Below are 13,558 nucleotides of genomic sequence, written 5' to 3'. Positions count from 1 at the left end.
TATCTGAATTATGAATGGACAGGTAACTTCCTTAATTATAAATTGGCCTTTCATATTGCTTATCTTTTGGGTTTTACTCATAGTGATGGCATCTCTTATTTTCCTCTCTCAGTAGCGCCAAACTCGATAAAGAGATGATCATAACCCGTTTGGACCAACATGCTCCATCAGTTGCTTCATTGATTTGTGGTTCTGTGCTTATATGGAGTAAAGGGAGTTCCCATTTTCTACAATTTCGATTCATATGTATATATATAATATTTGCAATTGTGGACCATACTTATATGTGTGCATATGCATAAATTTCATCTATTTAAATTTTATTTGTTAAGATGTGGATGTTGCTTCTAGGGTTGGGCACAGTCCGGTCCAATCCGGAGATTCAAAAATCTCCAAGATTGGATTGTAGTTCGGAGATTTCAAAATAGAAATCTCCAAACTTGGGTTGAAATATTAAATCTCCAAGATTGGATTGTACCAAAAATTTCGGTTCAATCCAGTTCAGAGATTTGGAGATCGGTTCCGGTCCAATCAAGTTCAATCCAATACAGTTATTCGGTTATTCGGATAAATATTCTAATGAAATTAAAATTAAATTTATAAGATAAAAATATAAAATATTTAAGTAAAATAAAAATTCTTAGCCAAATGAAATAACATTTGTTTACAATACATATTAATTGTCAAACAAAATCAATGTACTTGTGTTACATTGAAAAACTTCAATAATCCAATTGAAATATGGATCAGAACTAATTTCTGTAAAATTAGAGAACAAAGTTAAAAAAAAATTCATATTAAGAATACGTATGAATATGCAATTAGTATAACCTAAAGAAGAGAAATGGTTAATTAATTTTTTTTTAAATTCAATTTTATCAAAATCTATAACTAATAAATTATGCACGTAATTAATTCATATTCACATTAAAATAAATAAATAAAAATAAAAATTTTAAAGAAATATTACCTTGTTCAATAGCTTCGAGATCATCAAGTTCTTCTTCATATTTGAACGCTAGAGTCGAGGTTCTTAGCCAATCTTGACAACAAATCAACACTGCAGCAGTAATAGGAGTTAAAGAACTCCTAAATTGATCTAAAGTTCTACCGCTCGTGCTAAATGTAGATTCGGAAGCTACAGTAGAACATTGGATTGCAAAAACATCTTTAGCAACTTGAGATAAAGCTGGATACCTTATAGCATTAACCTTCCACCACGCTAGAAGGTCAAAATCAACTACATATTTCTCAGGTAACTCATTGACATATCTATCCCAATCTCCCTCGGTTACCACATTATTTTTATCGACATCCAAAAAATAATCATCAATATCATCATCCACTTCATCAAACCTAGAAATTTGTGCTCCAAAATCCACATCTTTTACCTTATATTCATCTAACAATATAATAATAATCTTTGTAACTCGTGCCACCAACTCATTAGCATCACTCTCGCTATAAAATTCAATATATTTAGCCATCAAATATTTCATCTTATACCTTGGATCTAAAACTACTGCTACAAAAAGCATCATATTCATTGTGTCAATAGAACCCCAATATTTATCAAATTTTGCTCTCATCTGAATTCCCATGTGTTTCAAAGAAGAATTTTTACTATTTTGGCATAATGTTATATCCTTGAGAATTTTCATCACCTTGGAAAAATAAAGGCTAGATGTAGAGTATGACGAGCCAGATAATTTGCAAGTTATGTCATAAAACCTTTTTAAGAACCTACATAGATTCTTAATATTCACCCAATCACTCTCAACAAGAATATCATTCACAAATTCCTCTGCATATTTCTTATCAAGATCTTCTAACTTGTCAAATGCCTTTTGATATCCTAATGCAACATCCAACATCAAATAAGTACTATTCTATCTAGTAGGGCAATCTAAACATAATGCTTTTGTATACTTAATATTTGATGACTCACAACAATGTTTGAAGGTAGCAAGTCTCTGTGGGCTATTATAAATGTATTTAACTGAAGCTCTTATTCTTTTGATTGATTCATCAACTAGTTGAAGACCATCTCTGACTATCAAATTAAGAATATGAGAACAACATCTCATATGAAAAGAAACTCCATCCAACACAAGTGCATTTTTTTTAATCAATTTTTTTCTTCAATTGTTCAACTGCGACATCATTAGCTGAAGCATTATCAACAGTTATGCACATTATCCTAGTCAATCCCCACTCTTCCATGCAAGAACTAATAGCATTAGCAAGATGAATCCCTTTATGACTTTCTACCATACAGAAATTCAAAATTTTCTTTTGCACACACCATTCACTATCAACAAAATGAGCAGTTAAACACATGTATGACACATTTTGGAGACTTGAAGTTTCAATTAACCAAATCTCTTCTACAACGCTCTTGATCAAAACTATGGCAAACCAATTTTGCTTTCTTACTATCATTTGGTTTGTTAAATACTAAAATTGGCTGAGTTTTATCTTTATTTTTTTGTGCTTCCGTCAAATCTTCTTTATGTGGAAATTTTTTACAAGATTCTCTCAAATGTTTCCATAGACTTGAAGTGCCTTTCCCACTTATTCCTTGATAATTTCCATGACACCAAATACAAATTACTCTACCAGTTAACTCTCCTTGTGAATCACGAAGCTTTGTAAAATGTTCCCACACAAAAGATCTAGTTTTGCTATCTTCTTGAGAAAGAGATGCATCACCTTTTTGAGATGGAGAAGAGCCAACAATGTTAGTTGGGATATTTGGTCCACTGATGCTAGTACTATCAGCATGTGATTGTGGTCGGGGTGGTAGCATAGAGTTAAATTTAACACTATATGTTGATGAACTATCACACGTTGATTTCCGCTTGATGCCCGAAGAAGACATTTTCCTTCATTAAATTACAAAAACATTAGTTCAAACGAATTACTAAATCAATATCCCAAAAAACAATAGTTCAAATTGAATTATGCAGTAACTATACAGTAAACACCCACCTGATTAATGAAACAGAATATAGTAAACACCCACTTCATTATATGCATTGTTTTTAGTCATAGTGTCAAATTTATTTTTTTAATGCATTTGTCCAATTCGTGAAGACCACTTCTATGACAATTAGAAACTAATTAAATAGTTTTTGTTTTTTTCCTTTTGCAGAATAAAAAATACTAATAAAAAATCAACAAACATTTAATAATTATAATATTATTAAGGGAAAATTACACCAACACTCACATATTCAATTTATTTTACAATTAGTGTTGGTAAGTTATTGGCTTTTATCAATTTCTTATTTTTTTATTAATTAAAATATCAAAAATCAAAATATTTTAGCATTTTGTCATATTTAACAGTTACACTGTTTTGTTTAATAATTAATTTTTTCGGAGATACTAATAATAAATCTCATTCACCAAAAAGAAAAAATAACTAATCCCTAAATTCTAGGTGATAACTTCCAATATTTTATTTCGTTTAGTGATTTTACTTGTATTCTACATCTCTGTTATTTACAGATTCTTTTGCAGATAATTATTTAAAACTTCAGTAATTCAATCTAATTGTTTCTAAATCTTTTCTAAATCTAAGATATCAACAATGGTGGTAAAAAAAATCTAAATCAATAAAATTATATAAGAATGGAATGTCAACTATTATAAAACAAGTAATGATGATCCGGTTTTCTTGTAGATTTTAATATTGCATATCTCTATGTTTAATATGTTTAAAGAAAAATAACAATGAATAGATAATAACCTAGGTAGAATTCTCCAGAATTTTACAAAACATCATTCAAGAAATTTTACAAATCTAGTAAAAATCACATTATTTAAGAAATTACAAAACATCATTAAAGAAATTCATATGTGCATGAAAATATTGTTTTTTATATAAAATTCTAGTAGCCATTAACAGAATATAGTGGGTTTATCTGATGAATTGTTTTTTTATGGGAGTTGAATGAAGAAAAGAAATATTTTTTATTTTTTAAAATGTGTAAAAGTTGTTGATTTTTTTTAATTGAGGATTTTTGTCAAATATTTGTACTGATTTTCTTTTTAAATTTTAAAACAAAAAAGGAATAAGCATTTACTTTGTACAGGATGTGTTGTTTCAATAATATTTATTAGTATTTGATATAATTGGAATTAGTTTTTTTAATTTTGAGTTTTATGTATTATTTAATATGGGTGTAGGTTACAGTTACTGTGTTGAAAAACAAAGTAATATTTACTTTGCTTAGATCACTGTTGATTATAATTACTATTAATCTCAACCATCCAATTATATTAACAGGACATTCGATTAATTTAACCGGTTAATTGTTCTTCCGGTCTTCTACTCCTCTCTCCATCTTTCTTCAATACCATGTCTCTCCTGTCCTTTCTCGGACTCTTATCTCACCGCATCTCTGCTCCGGTCGCCTCTCATCTATTACAGTCTCCACAATGCCTCGACTTTTCTGCAATCTCGTACTCTTTTGCAATCAGTGTTGATCTTTTGGAAAGATCGGAGACAGAAGGAATATGAAATTTAGGTAATTTTCAATTTTTTGTTTGGTTTTGGTAAAACCTTTCGTGTATGTTCCTTTCAATTTCTAGCTTTAAATTCTTAAAATATCTTTAATGTTATATATCTTTGTTATCTAACGGAACTTTTCTTTAACTCTAACTATGGAAGCCCTCATACAATGTCATTTCTCTTCCTCTCTTGCTGTTTCTAAACTCGTCTTCAGGAATCGGGCTTAACTTAGTAGGAGGTCATTTTTTAAGGTGCTACATTTAGTTTCCACGCTTTCACCCGATTGATTTTACTGTTAAATCAGTAGTTGGAAATTTATGGGTAATCTATGTTGATTTAGACAGTTCAAACTGTGCTCATTTTCATAGGAGTTCATATTTAATTCGCCAATGTATAAAATGGGAATTTGAAAATTGGGTTCGTTATTGTTATACTTGAGCTTTTTGAGGATATGGCTTATTCAAAACTCCTAGGGTTTGAAAGTTTCTCTAGGATAGATAAAACCTGTTCACTGGCAGGAGTTGATTTGGATTTGGGATATTCATAGCATAAATTATATAGCAGTTTTTTTTAAGGTTTATGTAATTTTTAGGAATTGAAATGATCAATGAAGATAATTTGTTGAGAAGAGAGGGAAGTCATATTTGTTGAAGCATTGTTGAATTTCTCTTGTTTTGGCTGTTGGATTAATTACTAGACCACCTTTATTCAATTGGTCTGGTAGTGCACATCTACTCCTGCATTGCATGTTCTAGCCGTGTTAATATCTGGACTGTCGATTAAGGACCAAAGAGCACTCTTAACATATGCATTTCGAATTGACAACAAAGCTATAAGGGAAGTGCAGAAACCACTTGAAGATATCACAAAAGCTTCAAGATTGTTGGAGTCAAGGCACTTGATTTTGTGGAAAGAGTAAGACTCCTTGAACCCTTTTTTGCTTTTAGGTGAATATAATATGTGGTAGTGGTTTTATTCTCTTTAAGAGTTTTTTCTTTGTTTATAATGTTGGGTTAATGGTAACATGAAAATTGTTTGTATGTGGGATATAAAATGTAAATCATATTTCTCGATCTTTTAAGCACGAAAAGAGTTTTATTTTATCATCTCAAACCTGACTGAATCAAAGAATGATCATGGAGTAGAACTACTTGACGAGCTAGAAGCTGGAATGAATGAGCTTCAATAGGTTGTTGAGGATAGGAACACTGATGAAGTGGCTTCTAAACATAAGGAGCTACTTAATTATAATTATAATATGTGTGTGTGTGGGGGGGTGGGGGGTATGCAATGTTGGCAATAATTGCTGATTTACAAGCTCAAACATTTGTTGTGTTTGTTTAAAGTGGAATAACATTCTGGTGCTTAACAATATTTTTAATATGTGGAGTATTAGTTAAATGTTAGTTAAAAGGAACAAAAGGTTATATCATATTACATAGATTTCAACAGTGCTTCAAAATATGTTATGATAGCTTAATGGACACTCGTATTTGAATTACATACACAAAATTGGTTCATTACTATTGCCTCATTTTTCTCCTTTGCTGATGACAAAAATAATAATAAAAGATTGAAATGACTGAGTTATGTTGTTGCAGCTCTTACAAGAATTCCTTGAAACTAATTGTCACATAAATTTTGACATGTTACCTCTTGGTATAAACCATGTTTTATGGATGTAAGTTAAAAGGTCTCCTTCAATTTATTGCATCGGATTGCTTTATTGTCCTAACGGGATATTTTGTTTGTTCTGTAGATGGTTTTATTGATCCTAGTGCTGAGAAAACTCGGACTATACCATTGGAGATAATGGTGAATGAGGAGAAATCTCCTCTCTATTGTTTGTTCATATGTTGCTCTTCAATTTTAATTTTTTTTAGCTTTATTCATTTCTAAAACAATCATGTGTTTTGTTGAATCTCTAATTTTATGTTCTATGAAATTATGAATTGACAGGAGTATGGCTTATACAAGGCGCAGACGGGACTTCCATTCAATGCATTTGGAACAATGTTGATAGCCAAGATGCGAGTTAAATAGGACATTAAAGCTTCTCCTGCTCATTCTTGTTGTTTTATTCTTCAAAAAAAATGTTATGTTTGCTTTTAAACAAAAGTTTGAACACAACTCGGTCAAGCGTGGATGCTAAAAGAAAGTGAAGTTACAGGGATTAGAGGAAGATTATTTTTTTTAGTGTCAATCACATTCCTACTCTTTGCATTTTTTAATCAAGCATTCTCATTTTTTTCTTATTCTTTATGTGTTCATTTGATAGATTAAATAAGTGAATTGCTCAATAGCGCTCCTAAATTACTAGTTATTGCCCCCATTTGGATATAAGGTTCTAAAAAGTTCTAAGAACATAAGGTTGGACTAAATTTACATAACATTGTTATTTTAGGAGAAAAAATCATAAACCTTGTGAAAATTAGAGTTTTACATAAAACTTCGAACTTTTCTTAAATCTTTTTTTTAGACATAATTCACGTAAAGTTGAACTGAATTTACATTAGACATACTTTCTGTAAAATTAGTTTAAATTTACGTAACCTTGTTATTTTAGGAGTTAAATTCCACAAACCTTGTGAAATATATAGTTTTCTGTAAAACCTTTAATTTTACGTAAATCGTTTATTTTTAAACATAATTTACGTAAGGTTTGACTAAATTTACGTAACATTTACTTTAGGGGAAACATCCACAAACTTTGTGAAAATTAGAGTTTTACGTAAAACCTTTGAACTTTACGTAAACCTTTTATTTTTAGATATAATTTACGTATAGTTTAACTAAATTTACGCAACCTTTTTATTTTAGGATAAAAAAATTCACAAACCTTGTGAAAAAGAGTTTTGCGTAAAATCTCTTTTATTTTTAGACATAATTTACGCAAGGTGTCACTAAATTTACGTAACCTTGTTATTTTAGGAGAAAAAATTCACAAACCTTGTGAAAATTAGAGTTTTACGTAAAACCTTTGAACTTTACGTAAATTTTTTATTTTTAGATATAATTTACGTATAGTTTGACTAAATTTACGTAACCTTTTTAGTTTAGGAGAAAAAAAATCACAAACCTTGTGAAAATAGAGTTTTACGTAAAACCTATGAATTTTACGTAAATCTTTTATTTTTTGACATAATTTACGTAAGGTTTGACTATATTTACGTAACCTTGTTATTTTAGGAGAAAAAATCTACAAATCTTGTGAAAATTAGAGTTTTACGTAAAACCTTTGAACTTTACGTAAACCTTTTATTTTTAGATATAATTTACGTATAGTTTGACTAAATTTACGTAACCAATTAATTTTAGGAGAAAAAACATCACAAACCTTGTGAAAATAGAGTTTTACGTAAAACCTATGAATTTTACGTAAATCTTTTATTTTTTGACATAATTTATGTAAGGTTTGACTAAATTACGTAACCTTGTTATTTTACGAGAAAAAACCCATAAACCCTATAAAAATTAGAGTTTTACGTAAAACCTTTGAACTTTACGTAAGTATTTTATTTTTAGATATAATTTACGTATAGTTTGACTAAATTTACATAACCTTTTTATTTTAGGAGAAAAAAAATCACAAACCTTCCGAAAATATAGTTTTACGTAAAACCTATGAATTTTACGTAAATCTTTTATTTTTAGACATAATTTATGTAAGGTTTGACTAAATTTACGTAACCCTTTTACTTTAGAAGAAAAATCCACAAACATTGCGAAAATTAGAGTTTTACTTAAAACCTTTGAACTTTACGTAAATCTTTTCTTGTGAAAATTAGAGTTTTATGTAAAACCTTTGAACTTTATGTAAATCTTTTATTTTTAGATATAATTTACGTATAGTTTGACTAAATTTACATAACCTTTTTAATTTAGGAGAAAAAATGACAAACCTTGTGAAAATAGAGTTTTACGTAAAACCTATGAATTTTACGTAAATCTTTTATTTTTTGACATAATTTATGTAAGGTTTGACTAAATTTCTATAACCTTGTTATTTTAGGAGAAAAAATCCACAAACCTTGTGAAAAATAGAGTTTTACGTAAAACCTTTGAACTTTACGTAAACCTTTTATTCTTAGATATAATTTAAGTATAGTTTGACTAAATTTACGTAACTTTTTTAGTTTAGGAGAAAAAAAATCACAAACCTTGTGAAAATAGAGTTTTACGTAAACCTATGAATTTTACGTAAATCTTTTATTTTTTGACATAATTTACGTATGGTTTGACTATATTTACGTAACCTTGTTATTTTAGGAGAAAAAATCCACAAACCTTGTGAAAATTAGAGTTTTACGTAAAACCTTTGAACTTTACGTAAATCTTTTATTTTTAGATATAATTTACGTATAGTTTGACTAAATTTACGTAACCTTTTTAGTTTAGGAGAAAAAAATCACAAACCTTGTGAAAATAGAGTTTTATGTAAAACCTATGAATTTTACATAAATCTTTTATTTTTTGACTAATTTACGTAAGATTTGACTATATTTACGTAACCTTGTTATTTTAGGAGAAAAAATCCACAAACCTTGTAAAAATTAGAGTTTTACGTAAAACCTTTGAAATTTATGCAAATCTTTAATTTTTAATATAATTTACGTATAGTTTGACTAAATTTACTTAACCTTTTTATTTTAGGAGAAAAAAAAGCACAAACCTTGTGAAAATAGAGTTTTACATAAAACCTATGAATTTTACGTAAATCTTTTATTTTTTAACATAATTACGTAAGGTTTGACTAAATTTACGTAACCTTGTTATTTTAGGAGAAAAAACCCACAAACCTTGTGAAAATTAGAGTTTTACGTAAAACCTTTGAACTTTACGTAAGGATTTTATTTTTAGATATAATTTACGTATAGTTTGACTAAATTTACGTAACCTTTTTATTTTAGAAGAAAAAAAATCACAAACCTTCTGAAAATAGAGTTTTACGTAAACCTATGAATTTTAAGTAAATCTTTTATTTTTAAACATAATTTACATAAGGTTTGAGTAAATTTATGTAATCTTGTTATTTTAGGAGAAAAAATCCACAAACCTTGGGAAAATTAGAGTTTTACGTAAAACCTTTGAACTTACGTAATGATATAGCCACTACCCACGTATTCCATTATGGCCTTAAATAATGAAGTCCACGTTCAGCACGATCTTATACCGATAGCGCACAGGTAACTTCCACCCTTATTCCTATAATAGGCTTAAAGCTGAAGAGGAAAGGGTTGGCTTTTGGAGAGAGAAAGAGACTATATTTTATTATATCTGACTTAAGCATCGGAGCGTTTGTGGGAAGACCGCTTCCCACACTGTAACAGGTTTAATCCTCAAGGAAGATCAACCATCACCAAGGACGTTCAATCTTCATCCAGAGACCTTCAACCTCCATCCTGACGTTCAACCTTCCTTCAGAGACCTTCCACCTTCATTCAGGGACGTTCAACATTCATCCAGGAGGTTTGATCCTCGAGAAACGTCGACCGTCATCAATCTGTTTGGAAGGACCGCCTTCCTTCAGAGGTTCATGGATTAATCTTCCATTCAACAAATTTATTGTTTAGTTCAGGCTACAACAATTGGCGCCGTCTGTGGGAACACACCATGGATGCACGCAGTTATCAAAAAAACCACTATGACATATGGTTGTAACACACCATGGATGCACGCGGATCAAAACCGTTATGACATATGGTTGTAACACACCATGGATGCACACGGATCAAGGCTGTTAAGACATAAGGTGTAGAAAAAAGCGAAACGATTTCATCTTGGATGCACGCAGTTATCAAAAAAAACCGCTATGACATATGGTTGTAACACACCATAGATGCACGCGGATCAAAATCGTTATAACATATGGTTGTAACACACCATGGATGCACACGGATCAAGGCTGTTAAGACATAAGGTGTAGAAAAAAGCGAAATGCTTTCACCTTGGATGCACGCAGTTATCAAAAAAACCGCTATGACATATGGTTGTAACACACCATAGATGCACGCGGATCAAAACCGTTATGACATATGGCTGTAACACACCATGGATGCACGCGGATCAAGGCTGTTAAGACATAAGGTGTAGAAAAAAGCGAAACGCTTTCACCTTGGATGCACGCAGTAATCAAAAAACCGTTATGACATATGGTTGTAACACACCATCGATGCACGCGGATCAAGGTTGTTAAGACATAAGGTGTAGAAACAAGAAAAACGCTTTCACCTTGGATGCATGCAGTTATCAAAAAATCGATAAGGCATATGTGTGTAACAGACCATGGATGCACGCAGATCAAAACTGTTAAGATACTTGGTGTAGGAAAAAGCAAAAAGCGCTTTTACCATAAGATACACTGTTATTTCTATTAAAGCAATATCAATAAAGTTCATCAAAATCACATTTAATTCGGAATCGAATTTCAAGTGATTGGGGAGCAGGAAAGCTTGAACACATATAAAAAGGTAAACCTATCTCTAAGGAAGAAGAGATACATATAAAAAGGAAAAACCTATCTCTAAGAAAGGGAGTAGCAGAAGCATCATCATCATCATCAAGATCCTCCTCATCCAAGTGCTGCAAAACATCTATTTTCTCATCTCCTGCAATCCCGTTCTTCCCATGAAAAATCCAAGGTCCACTGAGGTTCTCTAGATCATCATAGAAGCCTTTATTAAAAGAAGCGGCGACATCCTCTTCATCAGGGTCAAAACTTTGCCAGGGGCGAGAGTCAGAAATTGACGCAGTCTTTGAAAACACTAACTCGGGATATGCACGCCCAAGTTCCTCCTCAAGAATCTGGCGAGCCAGATAAAAGCCTGTCTTGCTAAATGAGACCCCTACAGCACATTTCCGTTGATAACAATCGAAAGACTCCCTATACGATTGAATGCTAGAAGTGGGGATCGATTTCAGTTCTTCGGCTAGCCTATGGACCGTCTCATGCTTAGCAGTCAACTCGTTTTGAAGCAAAGTGGCTTCATTAAGAAGCTTGCAAGTTTTTTCAACCAACTTCTTATTATCATCAACGGTTGCTGAATATTTGGAAGCATCCTCCTTAAAGCGATCACACTCAGACTGCAGCTTTTTCTTATGTCTCGAAGATCTCTAATGGTTTGTTCCATTTTTTCCTGATGAGTAAGATGATTCTCTAGCTTATGGTTCCGCTCCTGAAGATCCCTAATGGTCTGATCCATTTTCTCATTACGAACGAGACAGTCATCGAGTTTTTTCTTCCATGATCTTGCGAACCCAAAAGCAAGAGTAGCACGCTAAGCTCCCTGCAATAATAAGGAAAGATATGAAGAAAAATGTTTTTCTTTTCAAATTTATGACTAAGAAAGATATACACCCATTACCTCAACGATTCGGCGCTCGGCTAAATCCATGTTTTTCTGGATATCTTTAAAGTAAGTTTCTTCATCTCGAGGAAGGATGGAGGAATACATTAACCTCGAAGCTACCCCAGGATGAAAAACAGAGTCGGTATCAAGCAACTCGGGATACACTCTAAAATCATCTCCATTTAAAGAGCGAGTCAAGGTAGGCTCATCTCGATATAGCTTCCAGAACGATTTAGGCTTGTCCAACAAGGGAAAAGAAGGACGAAGATCATTTAGAGATTCTGATCGAAGTGTCTTCCTCGAGATGCGAGGAGTCTTGGGATGTGAGAAATTCGGACCTCCCCTGTCAGCATGGGCGGGAACTGCGCGAAAGCTAGGAATATCTTTCTCAACTCCACTCTCAGAAGCAGGTAGGGGGTCCCCCACCTTCGATGATTCAGCTTCAACCTCCTTACTAAGATCTATATCGGCAGGCACTTCAGAGCTTTTGCCTTTTTTGAAATTTCATCTTTTGAAGTTATTGAATCTTGAGCATCTCCTCTACTACGCTTTTGGTTGCCTGTCTTCAAGGCAATAAGTGCAAATTTCCCAGTCGCAGAAGTCATACCTGTATAAGATCGAAAAAACGTTTAGAGTCAACAAAGGAGCCTTATCTTAAGACATAAGATGTTTAAATGATTCACCAAGCTCAGGAATGAACTGTGAAGAATCTTTTGACAATTCAGATGTCAAAGGGGCATCAGGTTGTTGCTCAACCAAGGATGGGATATCAATGAAATCAGAGGCAGATGTCATATCCGTGAGATTAGGGAGCATAGTTGTCTTTTCTGATGAGGAGTAAAAACTCTTGTTTTCTTTCGCAGATGTCGAGGATGGAACAATATCCCAACCAACCGTGATACGACGGAAAGCCTTCAAAAAGTGACTGAGAGGATTTTTCGCATACTGAAGAATTAAGATCTCTGACGAATATCTATCTAAAAGTTTGGAATGTGAAGGACGTGAGACGCCTCGCCTAATCCAACTCCAGCCCCAGGGAGGAGGAACATTCCATACCCTTCTAGGAGGAGAAACAACAATCCATCTATCTTCATACTTTTCAAGAGGAGGAAGGTCATCAATGAATAATCCCTCCTCGTATATACCGGTCTTCTGAAAAGAAAATCACCCAGATCTATCCTTGAGAGATCTGAGAAGATAGAAAAGATGAAAAAGGTGGACGGCTGGAGCTATTCCCTTCTCGTTACAAAGTGCGTAAAATGCCAGAAGCAATCTCCATCCTTGAGGGTGAAGCTGAGGCGGAGACAATTTGTTGCTTTTCAAAAATTCCATGAAGAATGAAGGTAAAGGAAAGCGGACTCCCATTTCCAACAAAGCCTCATGAATGGCGAATGATTCTGAGGGCACAAAAGCAAAAGAGGTCTTCAAGTCTGAAGGAAGGGCGGACCTCCCAATCAGACGGGAACGAGAATGTTGTCTTGAAAGTATGAACATCATCTTGAGATAGACAAGTAGGAACGCACAAGGCCATTACATCCAGGGAGTGTGGCCCCAAGGCTTCAAAAATATATCTTGATGTTTGCTTAGTACGAACCATGATGAAAATCCTTAGATGAAATAAGCCAGCTGCAAAGGAAAAAGCTCAAAAGCAATTAGAGGCACAAACATGTTAAAGGTTCGGGCTTCGTTC

The sequence above is a fragment of the Euphorbia lathyris genome, chromosome 2, assembly GCF_963576675.1.
Source record: "Euphorbia lathyris chromosome 2, ddEupLath1.1, whole genome shotgun sequence".
Classification (NCBI taxonomy): domain Eukaryota; kingdom Viridiplantae; phylum Streptophyta; class Magnoliopsida; order Malpighiales; family Euphorbiaceae; genus Euphorbia; species Euphorbia lathyris.
Note: the sequence above shows the minus strand (reverse complement) of the source record.